The sequence below is a fragment of the Perca fluviatilis genome, chromosome 8 (assembly GCF_010015445.1).
Source record: "Perca fluviatilis chromosome 8, GENO_Pfluv_1.0, whole genome shotgun sequence".
In the NCBI taxonomy this organism is placed as follows: Eukaryota; Metazoa; Chordata; class Actinopteri; order Perciformes; family Percidae; genus Perca; species Perca fluviatilis.
The window spans coordinates 12,447,738-12,469,443 of record NC_053119.1 but is presented as its reverse complement, the minus strand read 5'-3'; the positions used below and the strand labels follow the sequence as shown (position 1 = coordinate 12,469,443).

Here is a 21,706-nt window from a genome sequence, read left to right as displayed (position 1 = left end):
ATACTCTAAACCAACGCAATGAGACATTAAACAAATCCAACAGAGATTACTGGGGGAGGTTTATGATGAGCTGAGTAAGAGCTCATGAGAAGAAAATGGAATTAACTCAGGCTAAAAATACACTATACAAACTAAACTATACACATCCACAATGAAATGTCAACTGATAAAAGCTGAGGTTATTCTTAACAGCAACTATAAAATGATGGTATTAACTGTTGACTGAATTGTTGAATGGATATAGGCAGCCAGAACCTGAGCAAAGAAAATGGGTTCAGATCTTTTGCTCCAGCAACATAGAAGAAACACTTATCTGAGAGGAAATGCTAAGTCAGGGGCTTAGCACTCCAGCTATGCTAGTGGCTTCTAAGGCAATTGTTTCTTATTTCCTGCAATTAACTAGATTAGCACTATATTTGGTTGAGCGGAGCCTGATGCTCTGATGTCCGTCAGTGAGGATTACAGGAACATACATCCAAACATCCAACATCTCAGCTAGAGAGTAAACACAACCTGCTGCCCAGCGCCTCTTGCTTTACCCAATGAGCTAAATTGCCTTCAGCTGTTTATCCTTCCAAAGCCCAGCTCCATCACACACTCTGGATGTTTTTATTCAGCTATACACACAGGCTGTTAAGTCTATTAGCAGTGAAAAATTAATTCATGTAATATTTCACTGTTTTTGGCTGCTAATTTTTCACAGTAATTTATAACTGTATTATATTATTTACACTGTAACAGGCCAGTGCCTACCTACATAATGGCATTTGGCATGCTTCAGATATTACAGTAATTGGTAGTGAGAAATGTATCAGCAAGTACTTACAAGTCTAATAAATGATAAACATTGTCTTGGTTCATTCATAGGCAATAGGGAAGATATTTCTACTGTGTCCTATTTGAGTGAACCCATGGACATGGCCTGATTACTGCACTTTGACAACACAGAAAATCAATGTATTTTTAGTCAATGTTTGACAAAATGTAATCCCGAAGACATATTGCGGTATCCTATTGTCCTATTGTTGCATGCATTAATAAATGCAGTGGAGCAAGTGAAGGCTCGCATGTGTCTTTTTTTCTTACAAAGAATGCACTGTGTATCTTGCTCTGTGCATACATCTCTACATGACCATACAAATGCAAGAGGCCGGTGTGTGCTATACTTGGAAAATCTATTCTGGAACTGACTTGCCTTTTAAATTAAAAACACATCATATTTTAAATGGCAGTTTGACAAAAAGCTTTTCATAGTGGAAATAAAACTAGGTTCATGACATACTGTGATGGGTTGAGCTTCGATGATCAGTGAAATTCAGAGAGAAAAAAAACTGTAAGGAGAGTTCAACCAAGCAGAGCAAAAGGAGACCTAAAAGGAGCAAACATAGGAAAGAAGAGTGTTTCACAAAAACGGCCAGCTTCAGAGGTTGTAATTGACTAATGAAAAACATACCATTGCCAGACCAGACCCGCAGAGGCTATAAGGTAGGGAGGAGGGACTATGGGATAGAGGGGCACGAGCAGGAGTGAGAGAGGTAATATGAGGTAAAAAGTCTGCAGCGCTGATATGACTTTTATTCCAGCAGCATTAACTGGGCCATTGAATAGCTATGTACCAAGCCAACACTGCTGTCATACAGCTGGAAAGGGACTCTCTCTCACTTCTTTGCTGTCTCCCTATTGTGTCACACCCTTCACTTTCCATCTGTCCCACTTCTTTCCCTACAGGCCTGAGGTTTTGTTCTCTTGGCTATCAATGACACATTTAGCCTTCTGTTTCTCTCAGCCAATGTTTCCAGCCCACACTAACTTTATGTCAAACATCCCTCGTCCATTCTATTGTTCTCGGTAGAATCTGCGTCTGGCACCTTCAGCTCCCAACGTTGTACACCTGGATTCCTGACCTCACTGCCGCCTCAGATCTTATAAATCAGTCAGTTCACCTATAAAAAGTGTCAAGGGATTACCTGACTAGTCCCTTGATACTGTAATGGGCACATGATTCGGATTGCTGAATGATGGATATATCTGGCAATTTGTTATAATTTTGTTCCGTGATGTTCTAATTGTGCTGCCAATGTCATTCTTATTGAGTCAGTCTGAATGGTGCTTGCATTGCACGTTTGTACAGATGCTTGAGAGTAACTTGGCAGTGACAGATGTCAGGATCGGTATTGTGATGTTCTCTGCAGTCTGAAAGACACATAGTTGCCTGCATGTACAGTAAACACATAACTTTTTATTTATGTCCTGTGATCAGAAGAGATAAAACCAGGTTTATAGCCTTGCTGTTACACACTCACACCTAGCTTTCCATTTCCCTTGGGGGTGGAACATTGTGATCTTAGCTAATCATTTAAACACTGACAAAAAAAGTATGTAATATACACATACATAAAAAACATACAGCAGTATTGTAGCTGTTGGATTTGTGCCGTTCATCATTAACTCACATTCAAGATCAGAAATCAAAGACTCCCCAAGGCCAGTTCCCACTCACATAATATTGTTGTCTCCTTAACTCAGGCATGCTGATGGCACACCTGGCAAGATCCAGCATTACACTTACAGGGGGAATGCCACACCTGGCAGCTCTGAGGACAATTTTCCACCTTTAATGTGTGTGGTAGTTAGGCTGGCACAAGGAGGCAAACTGGCATGACTGAGCAGGTTCCAGTCGCAGGGCAGGGGAGGATAGAGTGGGTGTAGGGAGGGAGGGGAAGGGAAGTGGATTGCCTGGTGGGAGGCGAGGGAACAGAGGTTGGGTGGGGGCACGCAGGGTGGGAGCTGGGTGTATTCGCTGCAGAAGCAGCGCTGTGGAGGAATCTTAAACATTCCAGGGTGACCTCCCTATCTGCTCTACCTGAGCCCCACCCTTACGTCCCTCAGCCACACCCTGGAAGCTCTTAGCTCTGAGCTGTCACCAGTGGGCTGGAAGCAATGAAAAATAACCACAACGCACAGATGAATGAGAAACAAAGAAGAGAAGAAAAAAAAGTGTGAATGTATTGTAACAGCATGTACAAGCAAACTGTAAACAGTATTATAGCATGCAGGTATGGGCAGGACAATACCACCCCTGCAGCTACTTCTTGGCATTTAAAAGTAAATTGAAAGTAATGCATGCATGCTTGCAGATTCTGCAGAGATTTTTCCGATATCAATTCACTACATCTGTTTTCTGCTTCTCATCACCGTGACAACATCTGAAACATCTACAAATATTTTACAAAAGGAATCCAGCAATTTTAAATGTGACAGCAGCCCATATTGTGGCCAGATGAGTATTTGGCTCTCTGCCTGACTTTCTGTCCTTCACTAGGTGTCTGCTGCTGACACAGCTGAACAATCCGTTGTTGTTCACTGATCTCTTGGGAACAGAAATCGAAGCTAAGTCATAGAGAAACAAACACACGTGCAGATACATACATGTGCACAGGTGTGCAGTGACTTACACAATGTGTCTTTTGCTCCGCTTCACATGGTGATTCATAGACACACCAAACTGTGATCTTGGAAAGGCAAACCTGTCACACATACTTCAAAGTCTGATCACTGACATGAGGATTGTTTAAACACCAAAATATGAATAGCAGCCTTCATCGAGGTGGATTCAAAAAAAACAACCTCTCTGCTCAAACAGATCCACTGCATGCAGCCGCTTGCTCAATGCTCTAATTCAATTCAACCATAATCATGGTTGTACTCTCTCACCTACAGACATGTTTACATATAGATACACAAATATACATTCTGCATTCATGCAGAGGGAAAGCTCAGAAACTGGTAAGATAGTCACACCTCACCTTTGTGGGCTGCAAAGTGACTCCAAACTCCAATGTGTGAGGTGTGCATCAATCTTTCCTCTCCTTGATCTCTCTCTCTCCTTTTCTCTCACTCACTTCTCAACCTATAGTCATCGCGTGGCTCTAGTTACGCTCTACTGCAGTGAACTAAGGCAGAGGGAAAACGGAGAGAGAGGGAGGGAGGGAGGGAGGGAATAGAGGGACAACTCAGTCCTGCTCAAACTGATGAGAGAAGCTTCCAAAAACACCCTAAGGAGAGAAAAGATTAGAACTATGCTCAACAAAAATTTTAACTTTCTCACCACTGCGCTGTTTCCATTGATTTCTCTTTACCAGGCTCTTTTCTCTTGCGTTCCTTTTTCCCCAGCAGCTTTTAAAGTTTTCCTAGAACCCCCTTTTTCATGAGATTCATGAGATCAGAAAACTAACCACTCTCTCTTTTTAAATTCTTGCTTTCTCTCTGCTTCTTCCTCTCGCAAAAATGTTTCTCTAGTTCACTCTCTCTCTGCTGTAGTCTGTTTATCTAGAGGTCTCTCTCTCTCTCGCTCTCTCTCTCTCTCTCTCTCTCTCTCTGTTATGAGCCTTTCTATCCATATAGTGCTACCTCACTCTCATGCTCTGGTGTGCAGCTGTATGATGAGGGAGACACACCTGCTATTATTAAAGAGTGTGTAATGTGTGTGTGTGTGTGTGTGTGTGTGTGTGTGTGTGTGTGTGTGTGTGTGTGTGTGGTAGGGAGCTCTGTGTAAGGCAAAAGAAGGAATCCTTTTGGAGTCCATTCTGTTTCAACTGTCGTCTGGTTTCAGGAACTGTTAAACTGAGACTATAAATCTATGGTCTACTGAAGGTATTTAATAGATGATTCGGTGAAATGCACAGGTCAGCTCATGGATGCCTGAACGCTGCATGTGACATTGTGTAATATGGCCTTCCCAGCTGCAACACACGCGTGCGTGCGTGCTAACACACACACACACACACACACACACACACACACACACACACACACACACACCTTTCACTTTAATAGCCTTGACACTGTCTTTCCAGAATGTGAGGAATGCACTATGCGTATTGGCTGGTGGGTGTGTCCGCTAACCTATTGGGAGTCCCCCCAGGGATCATGAAGGAAAGGAAGAGGGTGCAAAGAAAAGAAGACTAATGTGGCTTTGAGGCAAGCCGTCAAGACTTTACCAAAAGTCCAGCAAAAGCTTGTCCTAAATTCACAAGAATATCTTCATCAATTCAATCTTTATTACTGCAGGTTCTCTTCATGTACACTTAGAGAAAAAAGTTAAAGGGTCAAGAGGAGAAGAGTATATCCAGTCCAGCTCTTCGGTCATCTAACCTGATTAAGAAATAAACCAGAGCAGTGCTGACACCTTAACCATGACCCTGAAATACCCTGAAGTTTTCACAACACATCCCCTGGAAGACCAGATTACATTTTCAGTAACTGCCATCATGATGATCTTAATCGTCGGTTTGGCCCCAACACACATGGGATATCATAACAATGGTTCACACGAACTCCCCTTCTCCCTACTCCACTGATGACTGCTTTGCTAGCCTGTGCTTCATTTATGACTCACTGCTGATGTCTCTCGCACTCCCTGGGAGATGAATACTACTTGAATAAGTGACGGGGTTTATAACAGGAAAGCAGAGCAGAGTGGATGCGAGCATGTGATTCAGTGCTTTAATTATGAGAAAAATCCTGTTTACAGGCACAGGGACCTTGACCTATGAGTCATAGTCTTTGAGAATCTGGCACAGCTTCCCTTTCTCTGATGGATGGTCATCCCTCACTCCCCCAGAGTCTTCCCAATTCCCTCTTGTCTAGTTTAAAACATTCCTATTTCTCTCTCCTCTCATTCAGCAAAATTTCAAAAGAGGGTTTCAGCTCTGTCATGGATCCTAATTTGCTAAGACCTAACAACTGTTCACATATTTAGGCCAGTATCTCAAATGTCTGCATGTACGGTACAGTCTGTCAGTCTTTATGGTTTGTGTGATTGTCTGTGTTTGCCTGCGTGCCAGGATATCCACACTCTACAGTGTGGTTCCGAAGTAAAAATCCCATTCATTTTCTCCATAATAATAATCCAGGATTTGGATTATTAGCCATAATGTCAAAACCATTCAAGGTAGATTTACCACGAGCTATGAGATTGTGAAACAGAGATGTATGCCCCTGTAGAAGCCACAAGTCCGTATGATATCAACCTTGTTTTAAGAAAAAAACATGTTTTATTCACAATGTCATGGTGAAGTACAACGCTACCCACAATCCCTAACATAACATTGACATCTCTGATTGGTGGAGCTCGCCGTTACCATTGAAAATGGTCTTGTACTTTTGCCTTTTTTGCAGTTTCCAAATGTTCTTTTGCGCCAAATCAAATATAGTCATGATTTAGCTCGGAGCTGGTTGGCTTGAAAACTCTTTTCATAAGCATTTATTAAAACGTCAATGGAGGTACTGAATGGGAGAAAATCTGTCCTGGAACCTGAGCCATACACTAGAGATGAACCGCCCACTTTTTGAATGGCTAGTTAGTACCAGAACAGCTGTAACTTGGCTCTTATTGAATGCTTACACAGTGTTGGTATAATCCATCTAATGGGTGTTTTATAAAGTTTAGTGCCAATCCATCTAGTAGATAATGATATATTAAAGTGATAACTTTGACCTGCTGGTGGCACTCAATGGGAAGTCAGGGGATCATAATTATGATTATTCATTAGGATACATCCTCAAGGCAACAAGAATAGCTGTATAAAATTCCATGTGCAATAGTTGTTGAAACATTTCACTCTTAACCAGAACCTCATGGTTCTCCTAGAGGAAGGGTCAGGGAGTCACTAAATTCATCAGGCTTCATCCTCTGGGGCCTGTGCATGTCTGTTCAAAATGTAAGGGCAATCATCTGATAGTTTGTGAGATATTTCAGTCAGGACCAAAGTGCTAGACTGACTGACAGACTCACATCACCATTCATTGAGCCACACCGCTAGAGTAGCTAAAAACTGAAAGCGAACCTACTGGTCTCTTGTCCAAGTTACATCTGGAATTTGAGAGACCATGATCACCAAATCTGCCATAGTGACCATCGGGACAGATATACAGGTGATGTAGCCTGATGATTACTAGAAAACAACATTTCCTTAAATCTGGAGTGGGGGCTTTTTTATGTCCCATAATCTAGGAGGTTGGATGTTCTCTAAGAGCATCATTATTTACTCTACTGGATGTGATCCCAGAGGACCTCAAGTGAGGGGAAATGTTTTTGGAATGAGTACCATCACATATATTGTCCATACACACTCATTGGAAACTCTGTATCCCAGTTCCAGTTAAGAGTAGGGCTTATAAGCATCCGCAGGGGGCATGAAAAGGAATATAAAGGATGACGGTGGTGATTGGAAAAAGAGGAAAATGGTGGGTTGTTATTTCATGAAGTTGAGGTTTGGAAACATTTACAACAAGTAAAATAATTTAGTCATCACCAGTAAAGTTTGCTGTACAATGGCAGGGCAGAAATAAATTCCTGTAAAAGCGATGAAGTGAAATCACTGGAAAATGAATCAGCCTGGCTTGTGTCTTGAAATAGGTCAGTGAATTTAACAATTTAACAAACATTGTTTGGCTTCTTACTGAAAGACTGACCTCCCAGTTTGAGTCACATTTGATACCTCAGTCTCTTTTGTCCTGAAAGTCACCTCCTCAGTCCCCAAAAACCCACATAATATCCAGATCTTGTATGTCTATTGGTGTCTAGAGCACCTACTTGTCTGTCAGCATTTCTCCCAGTTTAATACTGATCAACACCTACTCTACAGGCAGTCTGCACAGTCTAAATATCACACCACCACAGGAAGGTGCTTCTATGGATACAAGCCTGAAGGTGACATAATGATTCTGACCTTATCATGTCACTTCACACAGGTACACTCAGCATCAGCATATACTCAAAAAACTCTTTATAACAGGGCCCACTTAAAGTGATGGTTCGGAGTAATTCACCCTAGGGTCCTTTGCACCATGACCTCGAGCCAAACACCCCCCCAGAAGCTTTTTTCACCTGGGTCTAACATTGGGAGAGTTAGCTAGAGTAGCGTTATCAGCTGAATAGCTTAGCGCAGGGGCTAATGGACCCACGTTTGTATCTTGTAAATTACCCCACTAATAATGCCCGAAATGATACCAAACGTCTACAAGTAGTACAAATAGGTTATGCTCTCATAAAACGATGGATTGTGAAGTTTGTAAGTACACCAGAAGTTTATGAACACTTGCCTGCTCTCTTCAGCTCTCTGCTGCTGCTGCTGCTGCTGCTGCTACCTGCAGTTAGACGAGTGCTTAGGACCGTCTACAAATTACTACACCGAAAAGAGTTACAACAAAAATATTTATTAATTCAATGATTAAATAAGGTAATGTCTCCAAACTTACCTCAATTATTACTTGTCTCCTGCTAGTTATACTACAACACAATTTTTTTAATTAATAAATATTTTTGTTGCATCTCTTTTCGGTGTTGTAATTTGTAGACAGCCCTAAGCACTTGTCTTACAGCAGCAACAACAACAGCAGAGAGCAGAAGCCAGCAGGCAAGTGTTATTTACATAAACTTCTAGTGTACTTACAAACTTTCCAATCCATCCTTTTATGAGAGCATAACCTATTTGTACTACTTGTAGACGTTTGGTATCGACGGGTAATTTAGATAAAGTCAATTGAAGACCAACGCTGCTCTAACCTAAGTATTCAGCAAACGTAACTTTCTGAAAATCATTATAGAAATAGTACTCGAACTAAAGAGAGGGAAAAATGGGTTACAAAATGATGAATTACTCAAAGTCCATCCTGATAAAGAGTCTATAGGTAAAGAAAAATATGAGTGTAGCCCTCTAGGTATAAAACATGCATGTGCGTCACATGGGTGATTTCAGCAGATAATGACTGGAATCTAAGCCCAACAGCAATAAATTCTTCGCTGGGTGACTAATCTAAAAGGCAAAGGAGTTTTTCTGTGAAAGTGCATGTGTGAGAGAGAAGGAAAGAGCGAGTGAGAGAAAAGAAAAACAGAAATTGAGCCAGAGAAATCAAAAGTTCTCCCACTGGCCTTTGCTTGCAGTAACACCTGCTCCTACTATCATTTGCCGCAGGAGACAGGCATACGAGTTGATACAGGCAGTGGCTTGAGAGCCATGCATCATAACACTACAGCCCACATCACATCGTAGCCCCGCAAAAATCTACTGTATGGACCACTTACAGATTTAGATTTTAAGCGTAGTAGCTATAGTTTAGCTATGACTTCACATGACTGACAGTTCATAACAGTGACTTCAACATCCATCTTTATGACTTACGAATGACCTGAAAAAAAGCACTGCAGTGTCAAGAGAACAGTGGTGGAGTGAAGTATGAACAGGTCTTGTTTTTTCAAACAGTTGCATTCCCTGAAGCTAGAGCTTTGTGCATATATATATATATATATATATATATATATATATATATATTATAAGTTATAAAAGAGATGGAGAGACACTTTCCCCATACTCACTATATGATAGACATACAAAATGTTCCCCCTCTCTCTCCCCTTTCATGTCTTCAGCTGTCCTGTCAATAAAGGCCTAAAAATAATCAAAAAAAAAAGAAAAAAGGGAAAACTTATGGAGACGTACTGTATATTAGCCATGTATTGTAATCAGAGGCCTTTGACACCATTGTTCTCATTCTTGTTGTGATTCACACAAGTGGTGCAGCAACTGTAGAGTACTGTTAGAGTAAGAATGATCAAAAAGATCTTTCGGGCTCAGAATGGAGTGGCATATGTGCACTGGTACAGGGGATCTGTCTTCTCTGTGGGGTATCTACAATATACTGTAACATCTGTATCACTCCACATACTGTATGTACTGTAACCATAGTCAGTCAGAAAGCTTGGGAGAACTTCTACAGATTAACAGAGAAGTAGTGAGCAATAGAAAGCGAAGGTGAACTCAAGGAGTAGAAGAGTGGAGTAAAGAGGCAGAGAAATGTGGGGGAGCAAGGGAGCTTCCTAGATTTGAAAACCACATGAAAGGGCAACTTTTACTCATACTTATGCTCATGACAAGAAAGAAGAGTAACACAATAGGTGATTCAGATCTTGTGTGTAAGAGAATGTTTTACCTGCATTTTGGACGAAGCCTAAACGTGTGAAAAGTGAAGGAGGTAGTCACTTTTCTTAGGTACATATTAAACTACACAAAAAAAAAATGACTGCAACGCAACGAATGCCTTTGTGGTCAGTCTACACAATTATATTTCCCCTTTGAGTGTAGCCGTTCAGAGCAGCTACTTCGTAGTAGCAGTTGACCATAGTTCACATAGTTTGGAATGTGGAACAACATACTGTAGATCTATGTCTATATCTGTTTACTAGAATGATCGCCACTAGGGGTGGTACGGTTCACAAAACCCACGGTTCGGTTCGTATCACGGTTTTAGGGTCACAGTTTTCGGTTCTGTACGGTTCTTGTCCTTATTTTTTCTTTTAATCTTTACACTCCAGAAATATACTTCAGCATATTATATATAAAAATGTTCCCACACACCAGACTTATATGACGCTGGCGCATCCTCCAACTCCAGGCAGCCTTCCTTATCTGTCCCACTTCATACACGTGACGTGACCTGCAGCACTGCACACTCCACCGTTCTCTACATCCATGCACTCCACTTGAGGAGCGGTCGGCTCGGCGCCTCTCAAAAGCTGACGAAAATCTTTTAAACTGACCTTTGTTGATCTGAAATGAAGACAGATTCAGCAACTGCATAGCCTATTTCTTGCTTAAAATGTTTTCAGAAACACGTTTCGGTGAACTATTTTCGTAAAATACGAGCTCGTATTCTGAACGAGCCGCCATTAGAGTCTGTTTTGAAATTCGGGAGCAGCCAGACCCACGTGATGCGTTCGTCCAATCAGCTGCCATGTGTTGCGTTCGTCACGCTCATCCCGCTTGTCATTTCCGGTAAGTGTTTTAACACAAGTGTAAGTAATTGGTTAGTGCACATTAACAGTGTACTGACGAACCGTGCGACCCACACACGCTCCGAACCGAGACAAGCGAACCGAGCGGTTCGGATGTTTTTTCATGAACCATACCACCCCTAATCGCCACTATAACTTTCCAGAATTGTCATGTCCTTCCTCATAGAATTATTGTTTACTATGCAGTGTCTGATGAGCCTTCAAACATATGGATCTCTAACTCAAACCAGCCTTCCTGGATTGTATTCATTGTCTCACTGAAACCTAAAGCAACACGCACCAACAAATGCAACCCTTTGCAGTTTTTGTTTTCCCTCAGCGCTATTTTTGGTCTGAACACGTGGAAACTCTATGTTACTACTTATTTCCTAAATATTCAATCTCAGTTCATGCTTTTCATTAAATGGAAATTCTAAACAAGTAGGCCTACATAGCATAGAACCTAAGTTGCACTCAAGTTACACCATCTAAAGTACGACTTACTCTCATTTCATGAACACACTGCAATGCCCTATAATACCACAGAAAACTAGAGCACAACCTGCAAAAATAAAATAACATGAGTACAGCTACAGCATGGTTTAAAATATTTTTGGTTCCATAAATTCCCTAAAAAACATTTATGTAACCAAATCATGCAACTTTAAGTCCACAAAGTCCAAAACAAAGATCCTGAACACTACTGAGATGTCAAGACAAGTCTTGTAGTAACTTAGAGCAGTTTCCTAAGACACCTACAGTCTGGCCTTTGGACCACTTGCAGTCACTTTATCTGCCCCCTACTGTGTTGTGGGGGTGGGTCGCACAGGATGGGGATGAGACAGGATAGGATGAGGACGTGCAACCTAAATATGGCTCTTGCAGCCTAGGCCACAGGGAGACAGAGAAGGGGACCACAGACCTCGGTAGCGTACAATTATCCAAAACAAGAGAGTCAAGCCAACCTCCTCTCACTGAGACTCACGACAAGAGCATAACAGAGTAAAGCCAACACAATATTTTACTGTCCCTTACCCCCTGGATCACATAAACAGGTCTGTGCATATATGCAGATGTGTATGTCTGTATTTGTGTGTGTACAACACACACATATGCCTATAAACAGACACAGTTGTATATACACACACATTATAATCTACTGAGTTTACCTCTCTTTATACCACTTGGCAGGTATTTTATGTAAACATACATGTATATCAACACAGCTAAATGCATCTCACAAATGTCTTATCATTAAGGCCCTTTGGCAAATAGCCAAACCACAATTACACCTTGCTTAAACATCTGGGCATGCACAGTGTAACACAGTGCTTGCCCAACGTTTTACAGTCCCATACCCTTTCAGACATTTAACCTCCAGCTACCACATTCTTGTATGATTTATCTGTGGCAGCACGGTGGCTCAGTGGCAGCACGGTGGCTCAGTGGTTAGCACGGTGGCTCAGTGGTTAGCACTTCTGCCTCTCAGCAAGTTGGCACTGCAGAGTTCAATCACTGGCCTGGGTAGAGTTCGATCCCTGGTCCGGGCAGGGCCTGTCTGTGTGGAGTTTGCATGTTCTCCCTGTGAGGGTTTGCTCTGGTGTCCTCCCACCATAAAGACATGCATGCTAGGTAACTAGGACTACAGTTGGAAATTAGGCACTTTTACAGAAATGTTGATCAACTATAATCAGTTTATTAATTAATAGTTGATTAATGTGCACTGTCCTAATCAAATAAATAAATCTTAAATTAGTTTTTTCGCGTAACCCCTAAGTCACTTCGCGCACCCCAGTTTGGGTACCAATTGTGTAGCATATAGAACAGATATAAGGGATCCTCTGCCTTTGGAGTGAATTACTGGAAGTCAAAATGTGAAAGGCTGTGAAAGGAGCTGGTAGCTACTGGCATTCCTTCGGACTGGGGGCCTACAGAGGGAGACAACACTCGGACCTGCACTGCACAAGTGCTAATGCTTGCAGCTCTACTTGAGAAGCCCACTCAAGTGCCATAGCTAATCCCTGTGGTGACACATTGTTTGCATAGATCCATATATGTTTGCATTAGATCAGTAGCGTTCCATTCCCCATCAGACCTGGAGGAGATCCAACTTGATGCATCTAGGCTGGACAAGCTTGAGGAGGCTCAAACTTTTGAGGAGGCCCAGGATGGGAAAGAGATCAAAGGACCGTCGGCACGCTCTGCTGTGTATGCCGGCTGGACTCATGAACATGTTACAGATGAGCAGAGGCGCCAGAGAACCATCTGGGGTTATATAATGGTACAGAGTTCAAGGCACAATACTGTGGACATACATAACACAATGGAGACAACAGGAATGAGTGAAACTTGGCTTGCTTGTGTTATTTGCGTGGTCGTTTACGGGACAGCTAATTCTTTATGGGACAACAAGTTGTTGTTTAATTGTTGGTAACAATTACTTTATAGTAGCAGTGTAGGGTGTAGTTGGTCATTAAACTGGTCAATAATGACAACTCTTTGTGTAAACCAGCAAGAAACTAATTAATCATTTGCATAAATTTGCTGACGTAATACTGAAAAAAGAATATAGTCATCCTTCTATCAAAACATTTTCTACATATGTAGTATATTCGGCTTGCAAATGATTTCAACATCAGAATGGCAAATCAGAATAAATGAATGTGTATTAGCAAATCTGTAACTTTTAATGCGTCTTTTAATTTGCGTTCCACTTTCTTACTCTTTCACTCAGTGTTTTGACCTGGCCGTCGTCTCCAATCCTCCTTGTATGTCCAATTGAACATGGTTACAAATTTTCATTCCCACCTCCCGTATTTTGAGACTCTAAACAGGAACGCCTTAAAATACATATTGATGTATTCTTGTAATCCAAGTAAGAACAGATGCAATTTGACTGAGTGGCATCTAAAAATATGCTACAGATCCTTGGTAAATCTTGTTCAGAACATTCATTGCATCATCTTTATGTTCAGCTTCATCACATTTTGCAAAAAAAACAAAGCTTATGTACTGTCATCATAACACTTAAGGGAAAACTGTGAAGAGGGTAAGATAGGTACATGACATGTGAATGCTTTGTTTGACAGACCATGGACCTTTGCTATAGCACATCATTCTTTCATTTATAAAGTATGTGTAGGTCTAGACAGTACTAAGAGCCAGTGAATTAGTGTGGTTGTTAGCATGTATGTCCCTGTACATGTGCAGAACTGGGTGTAAATCTCTGTGTTTTTGAGGAATATCTTAACAAGCCCTAGCTTGGGGTTGATGGTATCGTCCATATCGTGTCATCTGAGGAGATGAATGACAGCAAGGAAAGGGGAGTCTGTGGAAAAGGTTTAAAGGTCATGGTAACCGATTTAAGTTTAAGTGGTGATAGGGAGTGGAAACCATATTATAAAAAAATAAATATTACACGTTAAAATGTAATTTAACTTTCAGAGGTGCATTAAGTATACCCAATCAGCGATCAAAGAAACAAACAAAACACTTTTGCAGTTGGTAATTGTTAGGGTGAGAGGGCAAAGTAGTAGCTATGGGCTTGAAAGTATGTTTTTCAAAGCCAGTAATCTCAGCACGGTACAAAGACTTTTGACCTTTTAATAACTTATGCAGTATAGTATAAATGCAGTACATAGACCTGCAAATTCGCTTTTGGCCACAATATTGCTTCCTCATTAAAGAAATGTAAATTATCAGCTACCGTAATAAACTAAATAAATCACAAAAAAAGGATGTTACAGATGTTGTTTAAGGTGAAAAAATGTCAAGAAATTGTTGACACAAAATGCAAAATGTCACTATTTGAAGACAAGGCAAGACAGCTTTATTTGTATAGCACATTTCAGTAACAGGGCAATTCAAAGTGCTTTACATAAAACATTAAAGCGCAGTTGAAAACAATAACAAATATAAAATACAAGATTTTAGGACGCTAGTGTGGGATAATGTATACGCGGACCTGCAGTTGAAGCATAAAGATGTAAAGTTCTGCTCTTCTAACTACCGCAAAACTAAAGATAAATAATATTACCGACATTTCTAAGGTCTGTAGTATCTTTGTCTTATTGTAAACAAGTGTAAAGTGGGAAACCAGAGAAGCAAGATAATCTTCTTCAGTTCTATTAAAACCTGAAACGTCTCTATTGGCCAGGAATATGAAACTGTAAACAAATAAACTGCAAATCAATGTTATCATCACAGCTTCCACAAACATGTTTTCTATCTAATTCGCTATGGTGTTTTGCATTCATATCAGAATATATATTCACTATATAGACCCATTACACGACTTTCTGGTCACTGAAGACAGAAACAGACTCAACCAGAAGGTCTTGTATTGTATATGTGCTACAATTACATTTTCAGTGGTTAAACATTTTTTAATGAAGAGTTGGGGTCAACGTGCTGCAGTAGGCTTTGAAGGTACTGTCTTGCAGGGGCGTTTACTGACTTTGAGTCACTACAGTAACTCCCAGGCTACAGGTCATTCATTCAAATATCTAAACAAAATGGAACAAAGTCAATAATGTATGTCTAGGCAGTCATTATATTCCTCTTCTATATTGCTACATTCAGCTCACTAGAACGCAGCTCTCATTGTTGTATTACTCACTGTGGCCATCTTGCAGTTCGTAAAATCAAAGCTGCATAAAGACTGTAATTTTGGAGACATATAATTTACCTGTTTAAGTTTATAGCTAAGGGTTAACCCTTGGTATAAAACTATGCATGAGTTAACTTTCTGCTCTGAGTAATGCAGTGGAAGTATTTTCAACATTGTTGGGGTTTGGGTGACGGTGAAGACCGAGCCTGGAGGGGTCATCTCTGGGATACACAATCCTTAATTAGCCTAAAACAGTGTTTAAAGATGGCCTGGACTTCCTTTTAAACATATGTAGCCTGTGAGGCGTAAAACAGAACCAACAAGCTGAATTTATGTTCACACATGGCCCAAAAATAACCTCATAAAGCTCTATTTCAAGGATGTAAAGAAAACCGCTGGCTTGGTTAAAATGACTTAAATACATGCATTCAGTGAGCTTGTGGAAAAAGTTACTCATCTGGACACCCTGCTTGTTTAAGGCACAATCTTAACAAAAAAAAAAAACTCGTGGTCTGAACGGGGCTTGAGGAAGATCCTGGTGGGATGGATAAGATGCCTCTGCTCTCTTGAAACTTTCAGGGAAGGGAACTTGTATGTCAAATTTGGGATATTTAGATAACAGATGCTTTTAAGACACACATTTTTTAATCTAATAAGTTCCATTGTTAGATGTGAAAGAACTAAACGCAGAGTTTGCAGAGTGGTGGTGATATAGTATTATTTATTGTAATGCCTATACTGTATTGAATTTCAAAGGAATGGAAAAGTTTAAACAACAAAGTGACCCTTTAGCAAGTACTTAGGGTAAACGTCAATACAGTTTCAGTTGACAGTGAATTTTCACAAAACTAGATTAGTCTTTGAATATTTTGAAGATAAGGGGTATTAAATAAAATCCCTGATATGTTTCATGATGACATAGTTATGATGTATTCATCTCTGTGCCACAGTTCTGAAAAGGGAAAGTGTAACTGATTGATTAGGCACAAGTTCTTATGTGCTCCACAGTGTAATCTAGGTCAGAGATCCACACCCCTCCAATACATAACGACTTGTCTGTCACTAGCAAGCATTACACTGGAGTGGCAGCCTGCATCTCCAGACATGAAACTGGGTCCTATACCCTCAGGTTTGCACGCCTTGTGACCCCCAGAAACACTCTCGCCTGTCAATCACCTAGCATGCTCTCAAGGAGGGGAGGGTTAGTGAACAGGGAGAACAAACACAATATCAAAACATCCGACAGGTTAAACAGGCTCCCCTAAAAAGAGCCTCTTCTGGATGGCAAACATTAAATACGACATATGTTGGATTGACAGAGGCTAAGACCGCAGTTACAGATGTCAAAAACAGGTAAGACAGGTAAGGATTAGAACGTAAACTGAAAGTGTTACAAAAGGATAATGATAGGTTTAGGTAGAGAGAAGCAGAGTAGCATTCTCACTATGGCTGACCTTAAAGATCCAAACGTGTCTCAAACAAACAACGTTTATATCAAATGGCATTCCCATCAGCTATACTTTGTGTTTAGTGCTATAAATGGTAAACATACCTGTAAAACAGCATGCTAGCATCGTCATTGTGAGTGTGTTAGCATGCTTACATTAGCTGCTAGCATACAGTAGGTGTAGACTCATGGGCTGCACCTCATGGCCCTTTTTGATAGCTCCTTGATTCCTCGGTCCTCGGCTGAACCGGAAGTTGTTCTGTCCCTCCTAGGTGAAGGCCGTCTCGAAACTCCTATTTCTGCCCCGAGGAGCGTGCATCGAGGAGGGATCATCGAGGAGCTATAGGCGAGGACACACCAGAGCAGCTTTCCCGGAAACCGGGCAGCTGAAGGAGTTGCTTACTCCGCCCAAACAGCTGACAAATTAATGTAACGCATCAGAGGAAAGGACGTCACATCCCACTAAAACACATTCGCTCGTTCCTCGCGTCTCTCCCGTGTCTTCTCGGTGGGAGGGACTAAGACGTGAGGAAGGGAGGCAAGTGGAGGACTCGAGGAGGCAATTTAAGGGCTATGAGATGCAGCCTTAGTCTTGTTAAGGCAACGCAAAGCACTTGGTTAAGGTTGGGAAAGTGGAATATAGTTAAGGTTTGGAATACTTGATTAAAGTTATGGAATGATCAGGGTCTTGGTTAAATACCAGAAAGGTCAACACTGACTTGAGGCATTAGACAGGAATGGTTGAAATGTGTCCACCCCAAGCCATTGGCATGAATTTCTATTGTTAATATGAATATAATTCCAAGGAAATACAGGGGCTGCATTATCTCTCTGTTTTCCGGAGAAAGGAGTGGTTATGTACCAGCCTTTTTTTCTTGTGAAAATCATCAAATTATTAAAGCCAAGAAATTTGTGTTTCACAAAAGCAGGATAATTCTCCTGCTTCTCTTTAAATTTTAGCAGTTGTACTGGAGAAAACAGCTATAATGACTCATTCACACATATGCGTACTTGTAAAATATGACTTGATTCACACCAATTATTTGAATGATTTATGCTCAAAATCATTCAAACAAATCCACTAATCCAGCCATGAACCTTTACACCCACACCTTATCAGCTGACCGGAAATTTCCACCAGTGAAATGAATAATTTGCATTCTTTCTATCCTTTCGTTTATAAACTAAACACATTTTTCCATAGGCCCCAGTTACCCAGCATTACCTCCCTCAATTACTCAGCCCCAAATCACACTCTGTTGTACGCTTATCCTTTGGGACTATTCAAAAACTCATCTCAAGACAAAGTCACATTCCTTGAATCTTATTTACTCTTCCCAGACAGCCTCTTTATCACCCAGATACCTGTCTACCATCCTCTTTTCTCCAGTGATGTATGCACCATATGTTGAGGTCTGTTTTTTTTTGTTTTTTTTAAGTTTGATCTACCTTCTCTTTGAAATGAGGTCTAGGGTAGTGATGGCCTCTAGCTAATGTGGACATACTGCAGTTTGGATGTCATAATGTCCAGCAGAGCAGGCTATTAACAGCCATTTTTCTCATGATTTGTCTCCAGAATATGGCTTTTATTTTAGCTGCACAAGGCATTCCTTCCAATGTGTGTTTGTGTGTGTGTGTTTGCATACTTGTGAGTGTGCATATGTACAGTGTTTATGTGTGTGTTTGCATCTGCAAAGGTTTGCATTAATAAAAGGGTACACATGTTTTAGAGTTTGATGTTTTTTCACTGTTTTTAATGTTAGATTTATCTTGATCTAATCTCCATCATCCCAGAAACCTTGACCATGAGGGAGGCCCAGATACTCAATCATTCACACCCAAGAGCGTGGAGTAAGAGAGGGAGTGAAGAGACTCTTAATCTCTTGAACTGGTTTACAGTTTATGTCCTGTCCCCTGGACCACCACCTGAAACACATCCATTATATCTCCCTCCTGTTTGCTAAATCCCGGCAACAATTCCATGATATCATTTTTGTAAGCTATGAATCACACCACGCTGTCATACCATTCGACATAGCCTCAAATGTTTATCACAACTTTTTCATTTTCACCCAAATAAACAAGAAAAATACCTTTATCAGGGAAGGGAGTCAGTTTTTGTAAAAAAAGGAAAGGATTAGATAAAAAAAAAAAATTTTAAGACCTCACAGGGAGCAATTATACATAATGGTAATGAGGTAATGGGAAATATCTAGACGAAAAAAGTGCGTGCAGAAATGCTGTCAAAGTTTGAAGACCTCAGAGGACGAATCACTTGCTGTTAAGAGATCTCGGAGAACAATAATGGGGAACATTCCCAGCTGAAACCTCTTGCACCTCCTACAACAAAATATAGCATCTGAAAAAAGCAAACATTGTAACTTGGCTGTGCATGAAGCAGTTAAAAACTAACAGTCTAGTTTTACTGCGGAGACCTAATAGCCTAGGGGGAATAATAAATCTGATGAATTTGGTGAGTAGGGAGAAGGATCCTGCATTAGGGGCAGAGCATGGCTAAGCCTTAAGGAGAGCTAAGGAGCCAGGCTCAAAAGTGTCCTCACTGCCTCTGACGTTCTTTAACCTCTTTTGCGGCTTCGAAACCTCATGTCTTTGGCCTCGAGTCACTCTCTATTTATGCAAGAAAATAAAGAAGAGAACGCTGCCCCTCCTAAATCTGTAAACTACAATTAAGCTAAATTCCAAGTTTATTTCCAAATGCCGTCCTTGCTCCAGACCATGTGAGAGACTTGAGTCTAAAATTATCACACTTTTGGTCAGGAGGCCAAGGCGAAGCCAGCGCTAGGACTGTCTTCTCACAGGCCACAGGATCACAACAATGCTGTGGATGGCTGAAACTATTGTAATAATAATTTGGATTGAAATTAAAATACAACTCCTTTTAAACATCTTTTGAAGGAGCCACAAGAAAGTAGGATAAAATGTGACTAGATGACAAAGGGTTTCCAGAGTGCAGCTATAGATGCTGCTTATGTATTCAACAAGACAAAAAGAAAACAGAAGTGAAATGTAGAGACAATGTAATGACATCTCGATAATTAAATGAGTTATGTTTTATGTTCACTCGGCCCCTTGAAAGACAAAGGGCTTGTGCAGTGAGACAGCTTAACTCATGTCGGTTTAACTGTTTTATGTTAGCCCTTCTAACCAAAGGTCTGACGTCTGGAGGCAAACAAAACGCAGCCCACGCACCCCAGCACATCTCTCTCTCTCTCTCTCTCTCTCTCTCTCTCTCTAACTGTCTCTCTCATTCTGTCTCTCCATCATGTGTTTACACGTCGGTAGAGTAAGTGACAGGGCTGTAATCGGAAGTCTACAACCATGTCATTTGGAAGACTGTTGTCTTTTCCTGGGAGCGTGGTGGTCAGCTGAGAAAAACAAGATTTACATCTCACAGGGAGGGGCAAAGGGTCAACCGTGCATTATCCCCTATTGGCTGTGGTCAGGGATGGGCGTTAACGTGTACAGACAAAAAGATGCAGACAACTTTTCACCCATGGGAGAACATTTTATATCAAACACTGAGGAATCGTATAACTTGAAAACATGCAAAATAAAACAAACATGTGCCATGCCATTTTATACGAGGGCCTGTGTCACAATATTCCTCCTATTGTCACACAGTGTGTGCTGTTTCTTTGGGAGTCACCAGTGGTTATGAAGTTAAAAGGCTTAGACCAGGTGTGTGTGGTTCTTACCGTTAATGGCGTCATTTGTCAGTCAGCCTTTGTGTGAAACAAAATGCCACCTATAAACAAAAGAGAGAGTAGATTAGGGTAAAAACGGTTTATAAAATGTCAATCTGTGGTCTTGGAAAAGGAATCAGGGTATTTCTGAGGTTATTTTGTGAACTCTATATTTTTGTTTTTCTCTGTGATTGCCTTTGATATTGGAGCAGTTTTCCACTTTACATTGGAAATTTAAAAAAATAACAACCAGGGCATAATTAAAACTTCCTCTATAGAGTTTTTATTACAGCTTTATTTATTTATTTATTCACAATATTTACTGTTTATCCTTTCTAAAACTATGAGAGGTTTTCCACCACAAGCCTTCTTTCACCTCCTGGAAAGAATTAAACAGAAGAACTCTATTCTCACAGTGTTTGCCTAAACCTGGCCTTTTGGGTAAAGGATAGGGGCATTGCTATATAAAGTGACCTTTTCATCTGCAGCCTATGAAGTATGCAGAAAAGACTTTGAACAGTAAAACCAAATCCATACAGACATTTGGTCTGTTACCATCATATCTGTTGAAATGAATAAACTGGCAACACCTTAGATAACACACACCCACAATTAAAATAGAAAAGGCTCTTTGAATTTATTAGTCATGGCCAAATTGGGATTCTGCTGGCAGATGGTATTAGTCACATTTCATGCTGCCTGAAGACAATCACAAAGCAATACATTTAAAAATATTGTAATGTTCAAATGAATGCACAACAGTGCCTCATAAACATCACATGCAGTGCTGTTTAGCATCTGGCATTTTAACAGCATGGTGGGAACATCAGGGATGATGTGAGAAATATTGAAAATTCATTATCAACTTCCAATACCACTTCCACTCACCAGAGGAACTCAAGAGTTGCTTAAATTCTTCATTGTGTGGAAATGTTATCAAAATATTTAAGACATTTTGGATGGAAAAAGCAGCTTTTGGTTAAAAAGCATAAAGAGTCAGATGCCCCAGCAGTGCCATGCCCTGTTTTTAGATGAATCCAGCCAGACAGACATGCTTAATCCTACACAGGTTCAAAGCTCCGCCAATGCACATGTGGCCTCAACCTGAATAG

At 40.7% G+C, this 21,706-nt stretch overlaps 1 protein-coding gene across 2 annotated transcripts in view; it reads right to left on the bottom strand.

Moving 5' to 3' along the window:
* The window catches only part of LOC120564182 (zinc finger protein 469), a 213,963-nt gene that overhangs the window by 62,146 nt on the left and 130,111 nt on the right, over positions 1-21,706 (bottom strand). Inside the window, exon 4 of one of the 2 annotated variants that reach the window (XM_039808966.1) lies at positions 20,607-20,656. The gene's annotated coding sequence lies outside the window, so the exon portion shown is untranslated. Of the gene's footprint in view, positions 1-4,108; positions 4,125-20,606; positions 20,657-21,706 lie in introns of those variants that run through there. The other variant, XM_039808967.1, reaches the window with a different exon arrangement.